The following is a 26,354-nucleotide window of genomic DNA, read 5'->3' on the forward strand; positions in this document are numbered from 1 at the left end:
TTCAGGGGGAAATTTACTAAGATGTGTATTCTACTTCACATGTGATGTTGCTATGGGCAACCAATCATAATCTACTTCTTATTTATTTAGCACCCTCTAGAATATAGTAGACAGGATCTGATTGCATAGCAACATCACATGTGAAGTAGAATACACATCTTAGTAATATTCCCCCTCAATGTTCCTCACCCGAATCTTTATCTGTACTATGCATATCATACCCTGTAGTTGTGTAAAACTGATTAAACTATCCCCTTTAAGATTTAAATAACTACAGGGTATGATATATATATAGTACAGACATATTTATATTTGGGTTAGGAACATTAAAACACCCATCACATTTTAATGGGGTTTGCATCTAGAGCGGTATACTCTCATAAGGGGCATCACTAACACTATCTTCATGTTCTCATTCTTCCTCATCATCATCATCAACTCCCCCACTATGTTCTCAATTGGTTGATTGCATATTTTAGATTTTTAGGTAAAAAGTAGAAACTTGTGCTGAAAACCACTTTTTTCTCATTATGTCTTACAAATAAATTCATGTCTTTTTTAGTATATTTATGTTGCGTTCCATTGTATTATTAAAATCAAATCATTGCTCCTGACCACTTTGTGAATAGATTCCTTGATTGTCAAGGAGCCATAATTTTGCTTATTTTCATGGCAGAAAAATCTTTTTACAGTTTGTTCTATGTATAATTCTAGGCAGCCGTCCATGACTTGATTATAATTCTTGATTTGAAATTATACCTGCTAACAAGGCAATGTAACATAACTGATGTTGTATGCTATTTAAGTTATAGCAGAAACCAGACAATGAGAATTGATTTTATTATGTGATTGATGAGTGACACTGTTATCTTAATTACTTTTTTTTCTATTTACTTCATTTAGACAGAATTTCCTATTTTGTAAGGGGCAATGGAACGTATTTACTTTAAATGCAACATTTTTATCACATCAACGTTATATAAATGAAGATAAGAAACATAACTGTGGAACATGATTAGCTAGTAATTTCCATAAAGCAAAGCAAATTTAAATGAAGTTTTAATGTCTTTGGTTTAGGAGAAAATAATTTATACAGTATATATTGCAAGGGTAGCATTAGTATGCAGTCCTAGAGTTCTACTGTTAGAAATAGCAAAAAATATTTTAATAGATTTTGATGCTACTGATTTTAATGTAATTTAATAAGTTTCCAGGAAGACTAAAGAGTACAGTAATGGCAATAAATGCAATATTATAAATGCAAGATAATCCAGAGCAATATCATTCCAAAATATATCCACTCTGGTGAGAGTAAGTTTGTGAATAATTTCTAGATTTTCATACAATTTCATTTGGAAGATTTGCTGACTTTTAACATAGATAGAATAAAGTAATTGAATCATTGGTCCAGAATAAATATATTACCTATATAAAATATTGCTGTTAATTTTAAATTGGTGTGGCTTCAATGGCAAAATTGTGAGAAATGTGTCTGACAAATGTATATAATGTGCATGGGTCCTAATTTATCTTGGGTTATAGTTTTGTGAGGATTCTCAAAACTACAACATGTGGTGGTAGGCTGTGGGGGGCAGTCAAGCAAATGGATATGCCACCTCACATGCCAGTTCGCTGCCACATGATCCACCTGCAATATTTTGTGAGGTCAAGTGTGAGTGATGAAGCAAAGCATTCACACACTTGCGGCTGGCAGGTGCAGGTCGGCCATGTTTAAGGTCATATCATTACCCCCTGAACATTCCAGGCATGCCTGTATTTGAGATTGAGGGGAGGTAAGACACATGATGACAATAATGATGTAGTAAGAGAAAAAGAGGAGAAAACTAAACCAGACAGTGCCTTGGAAGTGTACCTGCCATAGATACACAGCTAAAAACCCAGACAATGCCGGAAACAACTTTTAGTATATAAAACGTTTATAGTATACAGTATGTATACATATATATATAGATGGCGGTGGCATCCAAAATACCTATGAGTCCTTTATACACATCTATTGGTATCTCAAAGGCCATATAATATAATTTCTTTCTTTAATAAAAGTCTATTTAAAAAAAAAAATGTTCAATGAAGAATCAGATAATAACGATTGACATTGGGAATAACCAGACCACCATCCTGTGATGGTCAATCCAAAACTGTATTCAAAATCTTTTATGTTTTTGGCACATATAAGATTTGTCAAAATCTAAATGTAGAAGGAGGGATTTGAATTGTAGAAGTTGGAATAGACATAGCAATCTTGGGCCAGTTTAGGAATATAAAAAAGTAAGTGTGGTTAATTGACTAGGGACATCATTTTATTATAAGAATACCAGTTTTTGCATTTATAATTTGAAAAGGTAATTAGTCTTTCATTTGAATGGGAAGAAATTTTCCAGCATGCTATTCTGATTAGAAGGGTATCAAGCATTATACTTTTACTTTCAGGCTGTCATTCATAGATGTATCCCAAAATAGTGTCAGCAATATGCTGTCATTTAAAGTCTTGTGGTTTACTCAGATCCCAGGTTGTTACAATATCTTGTGAACTACAGTAGCTAACTACAACAATAACTTATGATCTAATGGCTTCTATAAAACTTTGCCTACATTATTTTAAAATCTTAATTTTGCGTAAAAAAAAATAAAAATACATTCATGTAACTGTCAACAAATTGATACAAGCCATATAATTTGCTGTATTTATAACATGCTTGTGTACTTTATTTCTTGTAATTTACTATTTTTCAATTGTAGAACATGATTTTTACTGCTTTTATTCTCTGTAAGTTACCTCTACTTTGACATTGGGCTATAAATTAATCTAAAGCATTTGCTGATATTAACAGGCATAACATGATGCATTTAAATATAAAATTATTGCAAGTACTGTAATTGTCAATTACATATTTATCTTGCATTTAAAATATTTCCTATTTTTTCTTAATTAATGTTTTCCATAATAGGAACTAATTTGCTATAGTGCTTTATAGTTGCAGTTACTTGTACTTCAGATGTAAGTTGTATATCCTGAGTACAACAAATCCAACTGTTTATTCTGCACAGGGCGTATTTGTCATCATCTAGATTGATTAAATATGGAGCAGTGACTTCAATAACCTGTATTAGGTGCAAAAAATTCCCAGGTACATTTTTTCACTTGCTATGGGAGTGCCAACCAGTGTCTGAATTCTGGGAACAAGTTATACGTATAATGATAAACACTGGGGTTAAGAGAGAGCTAATGTCGCCGAAGGGCTGTTTATTGAATATTTTTGAAAATACCAGAATAGACTGGGGCCTAAAAATGTATGTACTATGTATGTCCTCCTTAGCTAAGGTAATAGTCTCTAGATACTGGATGGCTAAAACCGGGCCAGTGATAGAAGAATGGATAGCGCTGGTCAATTACACAGCTGAACAAGAGAAGTACTTAGCCGTTAACAGAAATACACTGAGTAAATATGACACAATATGGTGTAGATGGAAAGCCTCGCGCTATTGGAGTACGAGGCACAGAGTAAAATAAATAATAAATATATAACAAAATATGCACACTGACAGTATTTCTATAAGGTATTAATTTAATAAAACAAAGAATAACACAATGAGAATAAGGAAAGGGTAAGGTGAAGAAAGGAAGAAAGAAAAAAAAAAGAAAAAAGAAAAGGGGGGGGCATTGTTTATTGGTTTATCACTAACTTCACTACTTAATATTGCGCGATGAACGAACACATGTATATGTAAAAAGGAGTTAATGAATTGGGTAAAAATGGACTTAGACACATCACAATAGGAAGAGAAAAAGTTGATCATAAATATATATATATATATATATATATTTTTTTTTTTTTTTATTGAGCACGAAAAGTTCCAGGTACTTCTGATAAACTCTTAATAGAATACTCGGAGGATTGACTTTATATCAGACTGTGTTAAATGTCCAATAACAGGCACCTAGCAAGGATAAGACAATAGCACCAAGACATAGCGACTAAAAAGGCAGGCCCACCATAAATATTCTAACCTAATATATACTATGAGCCACCACCATATGTTTTACTCACCAATGCCCGTAGCCATACGAACTCTACCGGACTTGACTGACTTGCATGTTGTAAATGTTGTAAATGTATTGTATGTAAATTTGTCTTTTGTAACTTCTATGTCATTCTAGGTCAGCTCACATGTTCTTTTTGTCAGCTGTACGTGTAAGATTTTAAAAATATAAATAAAAACTAAGTGTTAAAAAAAAAAAAAAAGTTGTATATCCTGAATACAGTACACTAATTCAGAATGCCAATTTACAAATCAATAACAACATATACGTAAAACTACTTTGATTCTTATATACTTTTTAAACAATGCTTATAAATAATTATCATATATAACCTTTGAGCGCATTGGGCTACAGTGCATTATGTATGTCATTGTATTTTGTATAGTATTGAGATAAAAGTAAAGCTTAACTTTAAACCAAAAAAAAAGTGAAGATTTACCATAGCATACTCAAAAGGAATGCTGCCATGTTGAGATGCAAAAACTGGCAACATTTTTTGTAAATTAAGTTTTAGGCGGAGCAGTTGATTTTTCAAAGGTAGAGTGTTTTATTCTACACTTTGTTCTGATTTGACCTGGTCTGGTGCCTAGCTCTGCTACCACTGCTCTTTGCACACTTTACAGTTCCGAATCAGAGTTCAGGTGGATGGTAAAGTATGAAGTGGTCTAAAAACAATAAAAATGTGGAAAACTCATTTCGACATTTGCATTAACTATTGCCAGGTAGACATACAGTATTGCTTTTGTAGAACTTTTGACCATGTCAACCATACTGTACAGTGTGTATGTACAAAAAGAAACACAGGAGGAGCGCTCCATAGTGTAAAACCAGATATGATTTAATAGATATAAAATATCCATGGTACAGTCAATCAGTACTCGTACCGTTTTAAAAACAGCAGTGGGCTGGTTACCACATGATGTATATATAACAAGCCAGGCAAGCCTCCTACCACCATCCGGGGCAACTGCAGCACGACCCGGATGGTGGTAGGAGGCTTGCCTGGCTTGTTATATATACATCATGTGGTAACCAGCCCACTGCTGTTTTTAAAACGGTACGAGTACTGATTGACTGTGCCGTGGATATTTTATATCTATTAAATCATATCTGGTTTTACACTATGGAGCGCTCCTCCTGTGTTTCTTTTTGTACAGATTGTCGCTTGTTCCTGTGAGTCCCAGGAATTACTTTGGAGGAAGCTGCAGTTCAAACTTGGAACTTTTAGTGTCTATATAAAAGGGTGCTCATATCCTTTGTTTCTGACTGGTGCTAGCTAACCACAAATTAGCGCTGATTGGATCCACCTTATTCCACTTTTCTACATACTGTATGTATGTTGATGATATTTTGTAGGCCTATTGACCTAAACAACGTCTGTCACCCATACAAATACCTTTTTTTTTACTGTATGTCAATATCGTGTTTAGCATACAGTTGTTTAGCATACAGTTTTAGCAGCAAAGCACCTAGCGCAGAGGTTCCCAAACCTTTTTTGAATCACGGCACCCTAGAGTATCAGAATATATTTCAGGGCACCCCTAGGCCCAAGTTTGTTACCAAGAATAAAAAAAAATGAAATAAGTTGTGCTTAAATGTCATCCTTAGGTCCAGTTATGTGGTGAGGAACACGATTCACTTCTGTTTCCCCACATATTTTATAATTGGAAGCTCCAAGCACTGATTTTGTCTGTTTCATTGGCCATAAATAATTTTAATTCATTCTAGACCACCAATCTGAGGCACCCCTGCAAGTGCTCCAAGGCACCCCAGGGAGCCTAGGCGCACAGTTTGGGAACCACTGACCTAGGGTCTAAGCAGAATGTAGGGTGTGTGTGTATGTATGTGTGTGTGTGTGTGTGTGTGTGTGTGTGGGGGGGGGGGTCTAGATTCTCCTGCACTGTCAGCAGTGAATGCAGTAGAGGAAGTTGTGTGTCATGGTGCTGCTGGGGTGTTGACAGTGAATGTAGTGGTGAGCCTGGGTGCTGGAAATGAATCATACCGTACTAGATACAATATTTGTGTAATTAAGTGTGTGTATGAAAAAGAGCAGGGCCAAAATTATGCATTTAACTTAGAATGTTGGTACAAGGCCCTAACCTTTATTTATTTATTTATTTATCTATCTATCAGAATTTTAGGTATTTTTCTACATCCTGCCTACTTTAATAAAGGGCAGAATGCAGGAGGAGTATTCACTCTTTCAGCATCAATAGGGACTTCCCAAAAATATTAAGTCTACCAGAAGATCCAGGAGAGCAGCTAAGTGTGAAGTGAATGTGAAGGGAGTAGCATACATTTCTGGATGCTTTTGTTGTGTTGGGAGTTTAGTGAATAGGAATTTATTTATTAACAGTTTCTTATATAGCGCATACATATTCCGCAGCACTTTACAGAGAATATTTGAACATTCACATCAGTCCTGCCCCAGTGGAGCTTACAATCTATATTCCCTACCACATGTGCATGCACACACTCACACAGACAGGGTTAATTTTTTTTTTGTTAGGAGCCAAATAACCTACCAGTATATTTTTGGAATGTGGGAGGAAACTGGAGTACCTAGAGCAGGGGTCTTCAACCCATGGCCCGCGGGCCACGAGTGGCCCGCGGAGCTGATCTCAGTGGCCCCCTGCCCGCCAGCCCGCCATGCATAGGATTTTTTTTTTAAAGTAAATGAAAACGCTGCCGAGGGAGGCAGCGTAATGGAGTCCCCCCGGGTGCCGCCAACCCGATTTCCATTGGCTGCAGGCAGGGCAGAGGAGTGGATCCAGCGCGGCTGAGGGAGGAGGAGGCACGTCTGGTCACGAGCTGGGGAGTTGGGACCCGGCGAAGCTGCGGGAGGAGGAGACGCAGCTGGCGGGAGCAGGGGACCCGGTGCTGGAACTGCAGGAGGAGGAGGCACAGCTGGCGGAGGGGACCCGGCGAAACTGCAGGAGGAGGCGTGGATGGTGGAAGCTGGTGACCCGGCAAAGCTGCAGGATCAGGAGGTACAGCTGGCGGGAGCAGGGGACCTGGCAATGCTGCAGGCATTACTGGGGGCATTGTGTGTGGGGCATTACTGGGGGCATTGTGTGTGAGGGGCACTGCTGGGGCATTGTGTGTGAGGGGCACTGCTGGGGCATTGTGTGTGAGGGGCACTGCTGGGGCATTGTGAGGGGCACTGCTGGGGCATTGTGAGGGGCACTGCTGGGGCATTGTGAGGGGCACTGCTGGGGCATTGTGTGTGAGGGGCACTGCTGGGGCATTGTGTGTGAGGGGCACTGCTGGGGCATTAGGTGAGGGGCACTGCTGGGGCATCATATGTATAAGCAGGAGTACTGCTGGCATTATGGTCTGTGGCATAATGGGCATCAGTGTGGGGCATAATGTACAATGAGCATAATTTTTGTGTGGATTAATGTGTAATGGGCATCACGGTGTGCGGCATAATGTGTAATGTGTATTATGGATAAACAGTGTAACAGTGTTTATTGATTTAAGTAGCCTTTCATTGTTTGGGTTCGATCTGTGAGGCGTACTAGGTCACTGTGTGGGCCTTCATGTTTATATGTCACTGTGCAGCCTTCAGTCAACTTAAGCGTGTGAGGACAACGACCATTCCTGCGGTAACCAATGTATGGTCATGCAGGTTGCAAAAGAGGTGTCAGGTAATTGTTTTCCTGCTAGTTCACACTCGTTATAATTAGGCTACACCCCTTTTTTGGGAGCGCGCCTACGGCGCGTGCAATTTATTGTTAGGTTAACCCTTGGTGCTCCAGGGAAAAACAAAACCAACAAACTGATGCAGGGGAATGTGGAGTGTTTTAATGAAACAGAACAAAAAGAGGAACACGGGAACAGATGCAAAAAACTGGAACAAACTTAGTGCTAATGAAAAATACAAAGTGGCTGGGGAGCAGAACAAAAACAGAGGTACCGGGTGCAGATGCAGGTGATCCGACAGTTTGGCTGAGGCTTAGGCTGAGGCACAAGGCACAGGACACGAGGCACAGGATACAAGGGAACGGCTGTAGGAGGCTGAGGCACAACACACGAGGCACAGGATACGAGGGAACGGCTGTAGGAGGCTGAGGCACAACACACGAGGCACAGGATACGAGGGAACGGCTGTAGGAGGCTGAGGCACAACACACGAGGCACAGGATACGAGGGAACGGCTGTAGGAGGCTGAGGCACAACACACAAGGCACAGGATACGAGGCACAGAGCATGAGGCACAGGACAAGAGGCACGGCTGTAGGCTCCTTCCCATACAAGGCAAAAATGGAGAATGACCAGCCCTGAGTGCTGGTCTCAGATGGAATATATAGGCCAATAACAGGTGTCTCACATGAGCAATTGTCACTAACACCAGGCACCTGATCCCTCAGAGTAAAGAGAGACAAGTCCAACAGGTGCCTGGTGCCCCCTAGTGGTAGTACACATGAAAAGGCAAACAAACATAACATAATGCCCCCCTGAAGAAGGCGGATTCCAGACGCCTTAAGAGTCATCTTCTACTGTTCTTCTTCTTCTTGTTCTTCTTAGAACCAGACGATGTAGCCTTACAGAGCCCAGCGGCCTGGAGGGAGTCCTTAATAATAGCCCAAACCTCTGGTGGACCAAACCTCCTGGTAACCGCTTCAGTGAAGGCAGCCAAATCATGCAATGCTGGATCTTTAGACTCCAAAGAATTTGCCCATGTCAGTGCCTCCCCTCTAAACCTCATCAACATATTGCCAATTAATTCCTCCATATTTGTACCTTCCCAAGGCTGGCAGAAGAAGGCATTAAGTGTGGAAATATTCCCATCAAAAAAGATGGTTCCAGGAATACACCCCGTGTCATCAAAGACTATGCCTGGGTTTGTGGTACTGGTGCCCCCTTCTCGGACCCCTGGCACGTCAGGCGGAACCTCTCGGACCTCTGGCACGTCAGGCAGAACCTCTCGGACCTCTGGCACGTCAGGCAGAACCTCTCGGACCTCTGGCACGTCAGGCAGAACCTCTCGGACCTCTGGCACGTCGGGCGGAACCTCTCGGACCCCTGGCACGTCGGGCGGACCCTCACGGACCTCTGGCACGTCGGGCGGACCCTCACGGACCTCTGGCACGTCGGGCGGACCCTCACGGACCTCTGGCACATCGGATGGACCCTCACGGACCTCTGGCACATCGGGTGGACCCTCACGGACCTCTGGCACATCGGGTGGACCCTCACGGACCTCTGGCACATCGGGTGGAAATGCTCTGAAAGAAAAAACATCGCAACTGACGGCCGACACGGCGGCCCTCAATTTATGCCCAATGGAATCAGCAGGAGCGGACTCAAGACAGGGGGGCACAGGAGTCACAGAAGCGTCCTCAGGCCCGGAGGCCAGGGCAGAAGCGTCCTCAGGCCCGGAGGCCAGGGCAGAAGCGTCCTCAGGCCCGGAGGCCAGGGCAGAAGCGTCCTCAGGCCCGGAGGCCAGGGCAGAAGCGTCCTCAGGCCCGGAGGCCAGGGCAGAAGCGTCCTCAGGCCCGGAGGCCAGGGCAGAAGCGTCCTCAGGCCCGGAGGCCAGGGCAGAAGCGTCCTCAGGCCCGGAGGCCAGGGCAGAAGCGTCCTCAGGCCCGGAGGCCAGGGCAGAAGCGTCCTCAGGCCCGGAGGCCAGGGCAGAAGCGTCCTCAGGCCCGGAGGCAAGGGCAATAGCGTCCTCAGGCCCGGAGGCAAGGGCAGAAGCGTCCTCAGGCCCGGAGGCCAGGGCAGAAGCGTCCTCAGGCCCGGAGGCCAGGGCAGAAGCGTCCTCAGGCCCGGAGGCCAGGGCAGAAGCGTCCTCAGGCCCGGAGGCCAGGGCAATAGCGTCCTCTGACCCGGAGGCCAGGGCAATAGCGTCCTCTGACCCGGAGGCCAGGGCAATAGCGTCCTCTGACCCGGAGGCCAGGGCAATAACGTCCTCTGACCCGGAGGCCAGGGCAATAGCAACCCCCTCCTGGGGCTGGATAGGACCCCCTCCTGGGGCTAGACAGACGGAACCCCCTCCTGGGGCTAGACAGACGGAACCCCCTCCTGGGGCTAGACAGACGGAACCCCCTCCTGGGGCTAGAACATCGGGCTCCTTGGCGGGGACCGGATCATCGGGCTCCTTGGCGGGGACCGGATCATCGGGCTCCTTGGCGGGGACCGGATCATCGGGCTCCTTGGCGGGGACCGGATCATCGGGCTCCTTGGCGGGGACCGGATCATCGGGCTCCTTGGCGGAGACCGGGACATCGTACCCTCTGGCGGAGACCGGGACATCGGACCCTCTGGCGGAGACCGGGACATCGGACCCTCTGGCGGAGACCGGGACATCGGACCCTCTGGCGGAGACCGGGACATCGGACCCTCTGGCGGAGACCGGGACATCGGACCCTCTGGCGGAGACCGGGACATCGGACCCTCTGGCGGAGACCGGGACATCGGACCCTCTGGCGGAGACCGGGACATCGGACCCTCTGGCGGAGACCGGGACATCGGACCCTCTGGCGGAGACCGGGACATCGGACCCTCTGGCGGAGACCGGGACATCGGACCCTCTGGCGGAGACCGGGACATCGGACGTTGGCCTCCCCCCAAGAAATTCCTCAGACTGTAGAGACTCTGGCTGGGCAGCTCTGGGTAGAGACTCTGGCTGGGCAGCTCTGGGTAGAGACTCTGGCTGGGCAGCTCTGGGTAGAGACTCTGGCTGGGCAGCTCTGGGTAGAGACTCTGGCTGGGCAGCTCTGGGTAGAGACTCTGGCTGGGCAGCTCTGGGTAGAGACTCTGGCTGGGCAGCTCTGGGTAGAGACTCTGGCTGGGCAGCTCTGGGTAGAGACTCTGGCTGGGCAGCTCTGGGTAGAGACTCTGGCTGGGCAGCTCTGGGTAGAGACTCTGGCTGGGCAGCTCTGGGTAGAGACTCTGGCTGGGCAGCTCTGTCCGCCATTTTGGGCCTGCGATGAGGACAGGAGAGCAAAAAGTGTTCAGGGCTGGCACAATACAGGCACAAAAGGTTATTCCTGCGAAAGGCACGCTCTGTTACAGATAGCGGAGCACGAGGACCACTTGAACCTCTGAAATTCACAGTTACTGTTTGGAGTGTATCTGGAACCACAGCAACCGATGGAAAAATGGTGTTCTCAGGGTTGGAGACACTAGAAGGCCCCTCTTGCGGCACAGAAGTTTGCTTTTCTGCCAATTGTCCAGGAATATCAGGAGTAAAATTAACTTGAAGCAATGCAGATATTTTTTTTAGGAAATCAGACAAAAAGGTGCCAAGTTGAAGTAATTGCACACGTAGTAAAATGATATCTGCATGCATAGGGTTAAGTGCAGCTTTCCCACAGGGATCATTAGCTAACTTGAAAGCACCAGGGAGCTCTGCAATCAAGGATTTAATTAGAGAATCCAAACAAAACTTTTGTTCAGCATTCTCCTGTCTGTTTTGGCTGGTCATTATGTTAGGTTAACCCTTGGTGCTCCAGGGAAAAACAAAACCAACAAACTGATGCAGGGGAATGTGGAGTGTTTTAATGAAACAGAACAAAAAGAGGAACACGGGAACAGATGCAAAAAACTGGAACAAACTTAGTGCTAATGAAAAATACAAAGTGGCTGGGGAGCAGAACAAAAACAGAGGTACCGGGTGCAGATGCAGGTGATCCGACAGTTTGGCTGAGGCTTAGGCTGAGGCACAAGGCACAGGACACGAGGCACAGGATACAAGGGAACGGCTGTAGGAGGCTGAGGCACAACACACGAGGCACAGGATACGAGGGAACGGCTGTAGGAGGCTGAGGCACAACACACGAGGCACAGGATACGAGGGAACGGCTGTAGGAGGCTGAGGCACAACACACGAGGCACAGGATACGAGGGAACGGCTGTAGGAGGCTGAGGCACAACACACAAGGCACAGGATACGAGGCACAGAGCATGAGGCACAGGACAAGAGGCACGGCTGTAGGCTCCTTCCCATACAAGGCAAAAATGGAGAATGACCAGCCCTGAGTGCTGGTCTCAGATGGAATATATAGGCCAATAACAGGTGTCTCACATGAGCAATTGTCACTAACACCAGGCACCTGATCCCTCAGAGTAAAGAGAGACAAGTCCAACAGGTGCCTGGTGCCCCCTAGTGGTAGTACACATGAAAAGGCAAACAAACATAACATTTATTCAGTATCAAATTATATATGGGGGGGCACAAATTTTACTGTTTGCACTGGAACCCAAATTGGCTGCTGATAACTATTTGGGTATGTGTGTGTGTGTGTGTGTGTGTGTGGGGGGGGGGGGTTTATGTGCTGACTATGGGCGGCTGTGTCAACTATCTATGAAGGACTGTGCTGACGTTATAGGGGAGCTGTGATTCTATGAGGCTGTCCGAAATACCGCAGTAGAGTATAGTGGCCCTCGGGCTTCGCTGGATTTTTTTAGGTGGCCCACGCTGTCTTAAAGGTTGAAGACCCCTGACCTAGAGGAAACCCACGCAAGTATGGGGAGAATATACAAACTCTGCACAGTTAGGGCCATGGTGGGAATTGAACCCATGACCTCAGTGCTGTAGGCAATATTGCTAACCATTACTCCATCCGTTCTGCCCCTATACATGACTTGGTGATGTTGGGGTGTTAATAGTGAATTTGAGTGAAGGTGTGAAGGTGTGACTGGTTGCTCATCGTTTTTTTGGTAGTGGATTTGGATTGGGGTAGTGTGTTTCAGTGCTGCTGGGATAGAGATGTTGAAAGTAAGTAAATGCAAGCTAGGTTAAGATTTGTAATTTTAACTATATATATTCATTGAGCTTAGGGTTATGAAAGTGCTTCACTACATGGTTCTCTGATGGAGTGCTGTAGTCTATAATGACAGTCACATGCTATGCAATCAAAAGTCATTGTGGCCTTAAATTTAAGCACAGCAGGATCTTTCCCTTACATTATATACAGTACATTATGTAGTGGTTCAAGTGGTGTCACACCTGAAAACTTTGCTCTTAAATACAAATACATAAGACAAAATAATTAAATGTTTCAGATTACTGAAAATATATCTCATTGTTATTATACTAGATCTATATAATGGAGAAAATGCTAACAAAATAAAATAGTTTTTCTACTTTAGGTACAGTATGATATACTGTAGGTAATTACTGTCTATGGCAGTAGACTTGCTGAATGATTGAATATGTTCTTATTTTTAAGATGTTTCATTTTATATGAAAAGCTTTTTATTTTAGCACATTTTTTTCACCTCTGGCACAAAAACATACTTCGGAAAGTTGGACTTTTCAACCTAATCACATGACCAAATATGGGTCTATGACCTGGCAATAGACGTCTGAACAAGGAGTGAGGTCCGTGCAGGGGGTGGAGATGGGCATGAAGGGCTGTTTGGGCTCATTACCATATGCGTACACCCCGCGTTTCATGGGAGATCCCAAGAAAATGCTGGGCAGACGCATAATAATGCAGCCATGACGCACGTGTGTGTCAGCTGCCCGCCCATATCCCTGCTTTCATACAGAAAAATTGTTTTCCAGCGCTTAGGTGGAAAACAGTTTTTTCATCAATTGTAATGTTTGTTTATGTTAGGTGTTATTGGATGGCACATTAAGAACTGTTCTAAAGAGCTGCTAAAATGTGTTTATATAAGCGCACCTATTCACAAAGTCACTTTATCGTACCTGTTCATACAGAAAAATGTCTGAGTGCTCTGGAGCACTCGGTGTTGCCTGACCGCTCACTCCATCATTCGATGGTCAGCGACCATCGGAGGATAGGGGAGGTTCCCACAGATGGAGGAGGTGTTCACATGAAACATCCATTTGCGGTCCGTACGCTCGACATCTTACCGCATTCGGACAGTGTGAGCGATCCATACGGTAGGCGTGGCTAAGAACACTTGGTTCCTGTCCGAAATACGCATCCATCCGAATCAACTAGAATAATGGCCCAAGTGTGCCTTTTATAAAAATGAAAACAAATAGTATGATCATACATATTAAATTATATTATTATATATTATGTATAATCAGTTTTTATTGAGTTTGACATATACATGAAGCATACAGTTGTTGTTGTTGTTGTAAACATCAAACCAAGATAGGCATATTTAAAGAAGAACAAAAGATTTACAAGACTTTTCATAGATCAAGTAACAGTGTGGTATGCAATTCAAATCAAACATAACATGGGGGAGATCACCTCTTTGCAAATGTTCAATCAATCACGTATTTGAAGGAGAAGTCATATATAACTTACAATCATCAGTAAATTAATATTCCAACTATGGGTATCAGGCAGCAGTAACGCCAGGTAGCTAACCTGGGGAGGAGTTCAATAGGTCTTCAATTGACATAAAGTAATCTAGTCTCTCAAACCAGTCTCTGTGGGTTGGAGGAATTGAGGATTTCCAGAGCACAGGTATTACAGCATGTGCAGCATTGCATATGTGGTTAAGTAGGGAGAGTTTGAATTGGTGATGAGATTTCATTGGGAGAGGTCTTGCAGGGTTAGAAGAGGCTGGTGAAGAATCCAATGTGAAGACACTGAGACTGGCTGTGTGGGGAGCTAGTCAGCTACATTCCCAGTCTTCCACTCGGCCCCCCAGCTGTGAGATTTAAAATCCCCCCCCCCCAAGTGTGAATGGCAGGGTCAGCCAGATGGGTAGTGTGTCTCAAGCAGCAAAACTGATAGTGTAGGATGAGTGGGATCTAAGATGGCTGCTGGTGTTAGTGCAGACAAAGGACACCCAAAGCTTGTTACTTCATCTCGGGCTCTGTGTCCATCTGCACAGGGAAAAGAGCACTGGAAGGGTAGGAGCACTCCCGCTAACCTCCCTGTTGAGAATAGTACTGTCTGGGCACTTGGTGGCCCTGTGAGCAGTCGCAATTTGGCTCTGCTGCCAGGTGCTGTGCTAAATTAAAATAATACAAAGGATAAGTGATCTTGTGCGCTGGCACTGTTCCAAAAGAGACACTGTGAGGTATAGATTCAGTGACAGATAGTAATAAGAAATAAATGATACTCTCCTTACAGTATGTTGAGTTTCTTCGCCTATCTAGAGGCACTCCAATAATTGATTTGATGGAGGTATATGAAAAATAAAATGTATATCAAAGTGTGATATTGTCACAACATTTTATTCATAATACTCATAAAAACACACAAAGTCACACAACACATATAATAAGCAACCCTGTTGCTATATACAGAAAATCTAAGATGGAGGTTTACCAGATTCTGGTGTTTTCAAACGCCTGTAGAATAGGTCTTGTAATTCTGAAGTGACCCTGGTTCTCTGGAAAAACCAAAGGTCTCAGGTCCTTCAAAAAGTCCAGGCCTGGTCAGAGTCCTCCTATAGTGACACACTCCAGGCTGCTGCAATGCGTATTGGGACCAAGTGTCCCTTCCTCAGGCAGTACACTGAAGAGTGGGTCACTTCCTATATTTATACCTGTCCTCCAAACTATATCCAGGTCAACAGGTCCACACAGATTATGTTCTATAATTCTCATATGCAGTTTATCTCTAATCTATCCATATAAAAATTAGTTTACATTGAATATCATTAAATAACATTGATATGCTCCGCTTCCTACAATATATAAATAGTTAAAAACTTGGTTATAAAAATTATAGTTCTGCCGGATCGTATTTCCGGTCTCTAACTCCGTCCACCCGGAAGTTAGGAACTGCCCGGTGGAACGCAGCGCTCTCATGTGGAGCACATCGCACACCCGGAAGTCCTGGCTCCTTCTTTCTAACGCTCCTTTCGTAGACTGTGGAGCGCATTCAGCTTGTGGCGCAGGTTTGACATTGATGAAGGGGTCTTCCTGTATCGTCCTGTCTACTGTAGTGGAACGTACCTCCATCTTTAACACCTTTGTATTTATATATCAGCTGGAACGCATCTCCATACTGTTTAACCTATTAGGTCAAATCATCAGATAGAATGGTTATCATTGTTGTTTTCTCAGCGTGATTCGTATTCCTACTCAGATGGACCTCTGGTGTAGGTTTATCAGAACCTATAAGCTGAAAATGAAATATATTTAGAATAGATGCTCTTATACCCTAAAATCTCTTTATAAAATGGATATTATTCTAAAAAAGCCATATATTGCATAATTTTATATAGTGCTTTATAGAAGTGCATTTATAATAAAATACTAGGGAAAGGAAAGTGTAAAAAGTGTATAGGGCATTATAAAATTTTCCTTATAAAATATTTTTAAATATAAAACATAAAACACGTTACAGGAACCACTTAATTGCCAAAGGCCTTTTGGCATAAGATTTTTCAATTTAAAAATCCATCTCATTTCAGCTTTTGCCAACATGGACTCTTCATTTCTATTGCGCCATGTGTTCTTTATCACTTCTATAGCCATAAACGTTGTAATTTAGCTTGTTTGACAATTATGCTGTTCCTTAAAATGGTTCGATAGAGAATGCGTTGTAAGGCCTTTTTTAATATTTCTTAAGTGTTCACTTAATTTTGTTTTTAGTGCCCTACTTGTTTTCCCTATATATACAAGGGATGCGGTCATTTGGTCGAATGCATTATGGTCGAATGTCATTACATCGAATCCATTAGGTCGAATTGCTAAAAGGTCGACATGATTCTAGGTCGACATGGGAAAAGGTCGAAATGATTCTAGGTCGAAAGGTCATTAGTTCGACAGGTCATTAGGTCGACAAGGTCATTAGTTCGACATTGTCTAGGTCGACATTCACAAAGTCGACATGGGGTTTTTCACTGTTTTTTGAGCCGACATGTGCTGACAGGCGGTATTACATGCCCTACCATCCACTAGGGCGTGGTGGGAGAATAAAATAGTGTGCCGAGCGTAGCGAGGCACCGTGCCCGACGCATTGCGAGCGCAGCGAGCGATGCGAGGGGATGCAGTGCACTTTAAACTGTGTCCATGTCGACTGTGTTGACATTCAGGTAAAAAAACAGTGAAAAACCCCATGTCGACTTTGTGAATGTCGACCTAGACAATGTCGAACTAATGACCTTTTCGACCTAATGACCTGTCGAACTAATGACCTTTCGACCTAGAATCATTTCGACCTTTTCCCATGTCGACCTAGAATCATGTCGACCTTTTAGCAATTCGACCTAATGGATTCGATGTAATGACATTCGACCATAATGCATTCGACCAAACGATCCCAACCCATATACAAGGTTACAACTGCATTCGATCAGATATACCACATTAGTTGTGTGGCACGTCATAAATTGGTTGATCGTATATCTCTGTCCATTGCGTTCAAAGTCATCATATTTTGTGATGTTACTTTTTATTTCTTTATATCATTGACAGTTCTCACATCTATAGAAGCTTTTGCTTCTTATAGGGTTCTTTGTATTTGTTGTCAATGCACTTTTTGTGAGTTTATTTTTCAAGGATGGAGCCTTTCTGTATGTGAAATTTGGGTTCGTCGGGAGTGTTGTTTTTAAAATGGAGTCTTTTAGAAGAAGGTGCCAATGCTTTTTGATACTTGTTTCTATTAATATGTGCTGTCCTGTATATTCTGTGATGAATGCGTATTCTACTTTTCCATCTCTTTTTTCTTTTGGATGTTTAGACCCCTCTATCAGGTCATTCCTTTCCATTTTCAGAACCAAATCTTTCTGATTTTCAATATCTGTTTTATTATATCCCTTCTGTTTGAACCTTACTCCCATTTCTTTTATTTGTTCAACACATGTTTCTTTTTTACTACAATTCCGCCTCACTCTCATGAACTGGCTCTTAGGTATACTTTTAAGCCAGTTCCTATGATGTTCACTCTCGGCTGCAATGTAGTTGTTTGAATCTGTGGGCTTGTTATAGGTTTTCGTTTCCAGATGGTTATCCTCTATATATAGAGTTAGGTCTAAAAAATGAACACTCTCTTTGCTTTTAGTGTAGCTGAGGAATATGTTACAGTCGTTCTTATTCAAATCTTCACAGGAACGATCCAATTTGTCTTCTGTCCCCTCCCACATAAAAATTACATCATCCATGTAACGGTACCAGTTTTTTAGTTCGGAGCCCCAAGCTACGCCATTCCATATGTGATCTTCTTCCCATTGGGCCATAAAAATGTTGGCGTAGCTTGGGGCAAATTTGGTCCCCATTGCAGTCCCGACTTGTTGATTAAAATAATTATAAGCAAAGAAAAAATAATTATTCTTTAGGATAAAATGGATAGGCTGGAGTATAAAATTCTTCTTCTCCTCCGGATAGTCTGTTTTTTCTAAGCTTTCCTGATCGCTTCTATCCCTTTATCATGTGGGATGTTCGTATATAAAGCGGCTAGGTCTGCCGTGATCATGTACATATTCTCTCTCCATTCAATATCTTTCAATTTCCTTAAAGTGTCTGTAGTGTCTTTAAGGTACGATTTGTTTTGTACAACTAGAGGTTGTAGTTGGGCATCCACACACTCTGATAAGTTGGCAGTCAAGCAGCCAACACCGGATATAATTGGGTGCCCCGGGGGATTCGTCTGATTTTTATGAATCTTTGGCAAAGTGTATATTGTAGGGATCACTGGATCGTCCACCTTTAAATACTCTGATTCTTTTTTATTTAGAACTTCTTTTTCTTCATACTTTGTAACCAGTTTACTGTATGTAGATTTGTTTTAATCTTATTGGTGGGATATGTTTTCAGTTTCAGATAGGTTACCCCATCAATCAATTGCTGGTATATTTCTTTAACATAGTCCGTTTTGTTCATTACAACCACTCCTCCCCCTTTATCGCTTGGTTTGATAATTATTGTTTCATCTTTTTGGAGATTTTTCATCGCTCCTCTCTCTTTTTTCGTAAGGTTTTATTTTTTTATTTTATTTTTTTGAAGTTTTCCAGGTCTTCTTGTACAGATTTTTGGAAGCCGCCAATCAAACTCCCTTTTAAATGTTTCGGGTAAAACGTAGATTTCTTCATGAATTTACTTATCACGACTTCTTCTGTTAGGTTTTCTTCTTGTACAGGTTCTTTATTACAAAAAAAAACATTTTTAGAGTTAATTTTCTTGTACATTTTTCCAGGTCAATGAAGGTCTGAAATTTATCAATTTTCTTTGTCGAGGCAAATTTTATGCCTTTCAGGAGTAGTGCTTCTTCAGTTGCTGTTAATACCTTGTCACTAAGGTTATACATTTTCCCTTGATCCATTCCTGATGTTTGGGGTATTGGCTCTGTTTGTATTGTTTTCTTTTTTACTTTCTTTTTCTTCATTACCCCCCCCCTTTTTCCCCTTTTCTTTAGTACCTTTGTTCGTACTGGGGAAGCCTTTCTTAAAAATGGTCCTGATTATATCTGAAAGTTCCTCTTTCTTCCCTGAAAGGTCTTTTGTTTCTTGGGTCCCGAAAATCTTCTTCTGCTTCATTCTGATTGTATCTATAGCTCCTTTGACTTGGATAGAAGTTATCTCTAAAGTATTCTCTTTGTCTCTGATATCCATATCCTCGTCTTGTGCTGTGCTAAATTAAGACCATGGCTTGGCCTGAAGTGAGGGCCGCAATCTCTCCCTCCCCCGGCTCCACAGCACCAACCACCCCAGACCAGACCAGATGGTGCCCACCACTGAGGTAAATGTTGTGCGAGATGAAAGGGGTCTAACAAAGAGGGGAACTCCCGATTTTAGGTAGGAAAGTGAAGGAGCACTTGTAAAGCATGTCTTGCTTCCTGCACAGCTAGGCCAGACCCGCATGATATTATTTTGTATAAGTAATGCCAGTTTTCTTTTAAAGTAAAAAAAATGAATCCCTTTATTTGAAATTTTCAAGATAATGCTTTTTTTTCGTCAATAGATTTTTATTGGAGAAACAGTTTTATATGGGGCATAGAAGTAAAAAAAGATACATTGGGGGAAAAAGGGGGGTTAGGGGGGATGGGGTGGGAATGGAGTTCATCCAGAAACTGACATATAGCATAATTCTAGTATTAACTCACAGGAACATCAGTAAAGGTAAAGTATAATAACAACAATCACATTCCCCTGATAACAAGGTTTGGGCACTGAGGGGCCCAAAAGTTTAACATAAGAAGTGAGGATAGATAGTGGGATGTGAAACATATCAGGAATGAGAATAATATGGGTATTAAAACTTCCAACGGTTAGTCTGTAGGGGTTTCATTCATGCTAAACTGGAGTGTGTCAGAGTGAGAAGAATTTGGGAAATATTGGGTGCCTTCGCCTTCTGTCACATTTGTGTGCCATGGGAGCCAATGTACAAAAGGGGAATTTACTGTATAAGAGTATGGAATAAATTCAGTTTCCCTGAGGAAATGGTCATTTGTTTTAAGAATAACTTTCATTAACGATGGAGGGGTAGATTGCTTCCACTGTTGGGCTAGGTTGACACTAGCAGCAATGATAACATGGCCTAATACATATCTGTATTTGAAGGGAATAGTAGGGGGATAACATGAAGCAGCGCTAAAGCTGGATCAGGCGAAACCTTCATCTTGAGTATTGTGTTGATCAAGGTGAAAACCTCATTCCAATACTGTAGTATCGCGGGGCAGGACCAGAATATATGAAAGATATGACCTACAGCACATATTGGAACAAGAGGGTCAAAATGTATGGAGTCGGTCAGGAGTGAGGTATAATCTATTTATCAATTTAATATGCATTTCAGTGTGGTTGAGGCACCTGGACATGGTCTAAGAGGATAAGAAAATCTTTCGCCACTGGGCAGGGGTGATAATTATGCCTAAATCTAGCTCCCATTTCTTTTGAGCACCAGATTTAGGTGACTTATCGGGGGCTGTGAATTTTGTACCAAAAAGATATGTCACCTCTGGATTTAGATAGGAAGGGCCAGGTAAGGAGTGTCTGTGAGTGTCCAGAGAGATGTGGGTAGGGGGAAGCGACTTCCACCAATGCACAACATGAACATAGTGTAGGTGTTCTGAGGAAGGGATGGAGAATTTTTGTTGTATGAAGGGGAAAGGTGGAAGAAACTTTCCATCTAGGATGTCGCTAAGGAGAGAAATACCATGAGATATCCACTTAGGCAAATTTAGGTTAGGGATTAGCCTCGCCACACTCATGATGGGTATGTTGGACATGGTGTATGCTGGTGAGGGCATGGTGGCAGACAACTTGTCCCAGACTCTCAGGGATGCTTGTGTAGATGGGAGCTGGGCAAGATGGCCTGGTCTAAATGGCTTAGGAATCTGTAGCAAGTCTTTAAGAGGGAAAGAGGGGGCAGAGGCTTGTTCAATGTCCACCCACCCCATCAGTGCTTCAGACCCAGGCCACCTGATAATGATATAGGTCGAGAAGGTTCAGCCCACCTAGGGCTCTTGGGAGTACCATTCTGGACCGAGCTAGAGTTTGGGGCTTAGAAGACCAGATGTATTTAGTTAAAATGGAGGTGCACGGTTGTAGAGATTTTTTTGGAAAAATGTATGGGATCGTGCGGAACAAGTACATTTGTTTAGGGAGAAGGGGCATCTTAAATGCAGCCATATGGCCCAGCCATGAGACATCGTATGCTAACCAATATTTGGATATGGTGGTTAGAGTTGCGAGGAGGGGGGTGAGGTTTGCAGAAAAAAAACACATCAGAAGAGTGGGCAGGAATGAATACGCCTAAATATTTTATAGTTTCCTTTTGCCAGTTATACTTGTATGTTGTGTGTAGGTGAGCTAGGGAAGGTGAGAGATTAATAGGGAGGGCATCCATTTTTGTGGTATTGAGTTTGTAGTATGAGGCTGCACTGTATGCGTCTAAAGTAGAATGGAGGAAGGTAGCGTGACAGTGGGAGTTGTCACAAAAGCAGGACATCATCTGCAAAGAGACTAAGTTTATGGGAAGAATGGTCAATTTTCAAACAGGGGAAATTTACATCATTGTGGATAGCGGCGGCAAGGGGTTCAATTAAAAGCACAAAAATCAGGGATGATAGGGGGCATCCCTGTCTGATGCCATTCGTGATAGCGAACATGTTATATAAGAAACCATTGTTGAACACCCGGGCCATAGTGGAGCTATATATTGTGAAAATGGAAATTAGTATGCAGCCTTTAAAGCCAAAGCGAGTGAGTACCTTGCGCAAGTAGTTCCAGTTCAACCGGTCGAAGGCCTTCTTGGCATCTAGAGAAAAGAGGAGTAAATCCTGGTTTCTAGATAGAGAGAGTCAATCAGGTTGAAAACTCTTTGTGTATTATACGAGGCCTGTCTCCCCGTTACAAATCCCATCTGGTCCGGGTGGATCAACAATGGAAGAAATTGGTTAATGCGGATCGCGATCATTTTGGCAAACAATTGATGTCGCAGTTTAATAGCGCTGTGGGGGTGTAGTTACAGCAATATGCTGGATCTTTTCCAGACTTAGGGATAGTCAAAGATAATGCTTTTTATTAAAAATACAAAATTGTTTTTTTTATTTTGCTTGAATAAATGCAGCACCTCTTTTTATATTAAAAATTGTCAGCAAAGAAAATACTTTTCCAAATACTTACGTGTAACCTTGCCTGGAAAATACATATTGGCAGGCTGCTACTCACTCTGAAGAACCCTGGAAACAAAATGTATTAAAATAAAAGTAGTATGGCTAGTTAATAGCTGGACAGCCAATTTGAGGTTTTGTCTTGAACCCAGACACAGCAAATCAGGTGCGAGGGAGACTTGCAAAGACTTTAATGATTATTCTGGAGAATTTTGGATTTTCATATCTAGTATCTGATGCTGATAGCTTGGCTAAAATTCCTAATCTATGCCAGTATGCTATATTTTGCTCCATTAGCTAAACCAAAAATAATTTTTAGATCCCAAGTGTGTTCAACCATTCAATACCCCCAAACCTCCATTATACTTTTTTTTTACTCATTTCATTGAAGTAGATAGCATCCATGCACAAAAAGACTCTCAACTAGCCTCCAAACTTTCAAGCATTCCCTGAAAACTAACCTCTTCAGGCAAGCCTATCATATTTAAATACCACAACATAACCCTCAGAGGCACTTATGAATTATATCGCTTTCCTTCTGGACTTGCAACTTGGTGTGACTGCTATACTATTACTGGTGCCTGTCATTGTGTTTCCATCTTATGTTCCTATAGATTGTAAGCTTGCAGCAGGGCCCTCCTACCTCCATGTCTGTGTGTTGTTACCCAGTTTTGTCAATCACTGTCTACAATTGTAAAGTGCTGCAGAATCTCCTGTACTATATAATAACTGTAAATAAATAAATCAGGGCATTCTGTAAAAGGTTAAAAAAAATCTCAATTCACAAGATTCTCCTATAGTTTCCTACAAGAATTGGTAAATTTACCCAATACACAGAATTATAAAGATCATGGTTAATAAAAGCATAAATGACTCTTTATCTAAACTGGAGGATTACATTTGTCCCAGGTTTCAAATACAATTTCTTACCATACTGCAACTTACAATGTAATTATTGTAGAGACATAAGAAACAACATAACATTGTAAATGGTTTGTCTTACAGTGTGCTCCATTAATCACATCACTGCTACTTGGATACCCCAAGGAGGGATCCCAATTAGCTGGGTCACAGGCCTTTTAAAGTTTTCTTTCCAAATGCTTGATTGTGCAATAAAGCAAAAAATATATAAAAATCTTGCTACAATAAGACAATAAAATATGGTTTTGTTTTGTATAGTCACTTTGCTTTGCTGTAAATAACATTCACTTGAATTACTAAGAGAAACAAAGGGCCTTATTCTAGTTCACTCTTTCTGACAAAATCCTACTTAGATGGACAAAACCATGTGCACTGCATGTGGGGCAAATGTTACTTGTGCAGAGAGAATTAGATTTGGGTGAGGTTTGACTTCAAAGTGATATCTATATTTCATTGTAAAAATAAAGCAGACAGTATTTACCCTGCACAGAAACAAAATAACTCACCCAAATCTAGTTCTCTCTGCACATTTTACATCTGCCCCCCTGCAGTGCACAGGGTTTTGTCCATCTAAGAAGGATTTTGTCAGAAAGAGTTAACTAGAATAAGGCCCTAAATGAAGAAACAGAGAAATTGATAGCAGAACCATTTGGACATGGTTATGAGGTTTAGGGTGTTAGAGATGATTTGGGGTTCTGGATTAGGAGTTTGTCAAGGTTATTATTGTTTGGGAATTAGGGTCAGGATTTGGGTCTGGATTGAGGGACAGAGTTGGATTGTTATTATTAGTCAGTGTAAATGTGAGGGTTACAATATTAGTGTTAACGTTTAGGACTAGGGTGAGTGTTAGGGTATTAGAGTATTTTACTTTGCACATAGTTTAATATGTTCTCTAAAGACAGCTAATAAATACAAGTATCCCCCTATCATATGGTGAGTAATAATCTTATAAAAGCAACCACTGGGAAGTGTTTGCACAATTACCTTGTGACATCATTCAAGTATAGATAGGAATTGTGTATCGTTCATGTAGCTCTTCTCCAACCCAAACTGCATGATAGGGAGCTGAATGACTGACCACTGCAACTTATTGCCACATGATATTGGGGATGAGGCAGGTAAAATTGTCAGTTTGCAAAAGTGAGGCAACGATGTGCTGCAGTTAGTGAGGTGGTGATGTGCTGCTGTCAGTAAGGCAGGAATGCACTGCTAATACAGCTACTGAGCAGCAAGAGCCCTATGTACTACCTGTTCTTTTCCAAGAACACTTGGTTAATGTTTCTGTCAGTGAGGCAATTATGTTCTGCAGGCATTGATGTGAGTAGTTTTATGTGAGTAGTTTCCTTGTGAGAATTGCAATTGTTTACAGTTGTGGAGTGATGCTGCTGAGACTTTGTAAAGAGGTTTTGATGTTTGTTTGGAGTACTATAGTTCAGATGTGTGGTTATACTTGATGTTGTGTAATAATTGGGAAACAGTGCACTTTCTGGTGATCTATGGGGCTATTTTGGTGGATTCCCTCGGATGCATATTTGCATCTTTGCAAGTCAACCTAACCCTGCCTTGCGAATGGTGGTACACAGCCCAACTTTTGCAAGGTGCATTCCTTCACACTTGCTGCGAATGGGTGTTTTACATAAACATCCATTTTCAGCTTGTAGAGTTACACCCACATCATTTAATGGTCGGCAACCATCAAATGATGTGGAACTTGCATGCATATGTCAGGATGCTCTGAGACACCCTTACATATGCCTGCATGTTCAGATGGAAGTGGGTGGGCAGCTGACATCCGGTGATGTCAGCTGACCAACCCCGGTGCCCATACCATGGCTTCATTAGCATGAGAACACATGCGCAGTAACAAAACATTGGTGCTCGTGCAAACAAACCCCCGAACCCCCTTTGTGAACAGACCTGAATAATGCCCCTTGTGTGTGGCACTTCTGTCACTATAAATCTTAATTTTATGGATATTTATACATACTGTAACTAGTAGTGCCTATTCGCCATTGCTGAGTGAGTATTCATTGTATTAAATGATACTGAATGATTATTAATTGTATTCAATTGTACCTTTTTTCCTTTCCATTCCGTTCACTCATCTGGGTTAATATCTTGTGTAGAATTTTTTTACTTATTGTTTACCAATGATTTCAGTCTGCAAATATCTTTATTATGAGTATGGTGACTAGCGCCATTACCGATACTGGAGAGACCCTTGTATAACAGATCAAGTGAGAAGACCTTACTGCAAAAGTCCACACCGATGACATTAAAGGACATTTGTTTGTTGTCATTCCAAAACATATCCTAAAGGGAAATGGTAAGTGCTTAAATTCAAATGGCAAAAAGCAGATTCAGAGGAGGGCACCAAAGCCGGTGCTCCCTTTGTAATTTTTTGTTTTTGTTTTAAATTTATTCAAGTGCAGCAACATTTTGTGCAAAGAAGTGCACCAATATGTTGGGGCAGTGGGGTATCAGTCAGTGTCTATGGGTGCATTGTGCTAAGGGAACTACTACCATTTGGCTGTCAACTGCATGTAACTGACTGCTGTGCTGCTGAATTCAGTTTTGCTGATTAAAGAAGGCAGCGGGCATCTTTTTCAGCATCTGGCTGGCTGCTCAGGTTCCTGTCAGGAACCTGAGCAGCCAGCCAGATGCTGCAAGATGGCTTCTTCCCACCCTAATTATCATCAGTAAAATCAGTGACACGCAGGCTACATGGTAAAAGTTTTTTTTTAGAGCACTGAACCCCATAACACTAACTGGCAACCCCTACATGCTGATGTACACCTTTGCACACTATGTTGTAAAATAACATGATTATATATATATATATATATATATATATATATATATATATATATATATATATATATAGAGAGAGAGAGAGAGAGAGAGAGAGAGAGAGAGAGAGAGAA

Source organism: Crinia signifera, chromosome 9 (genome assembly GCF_055691185.1).
Source record: "Crinia signifera chromosome 9, ASM5569118v1, whole genome shotgun sequence".
NCBI lineage: Eukaryota > Metazoa > Chordata > Amphibia > Anura > Myobatrachidae > Crinia > Crinia signifera.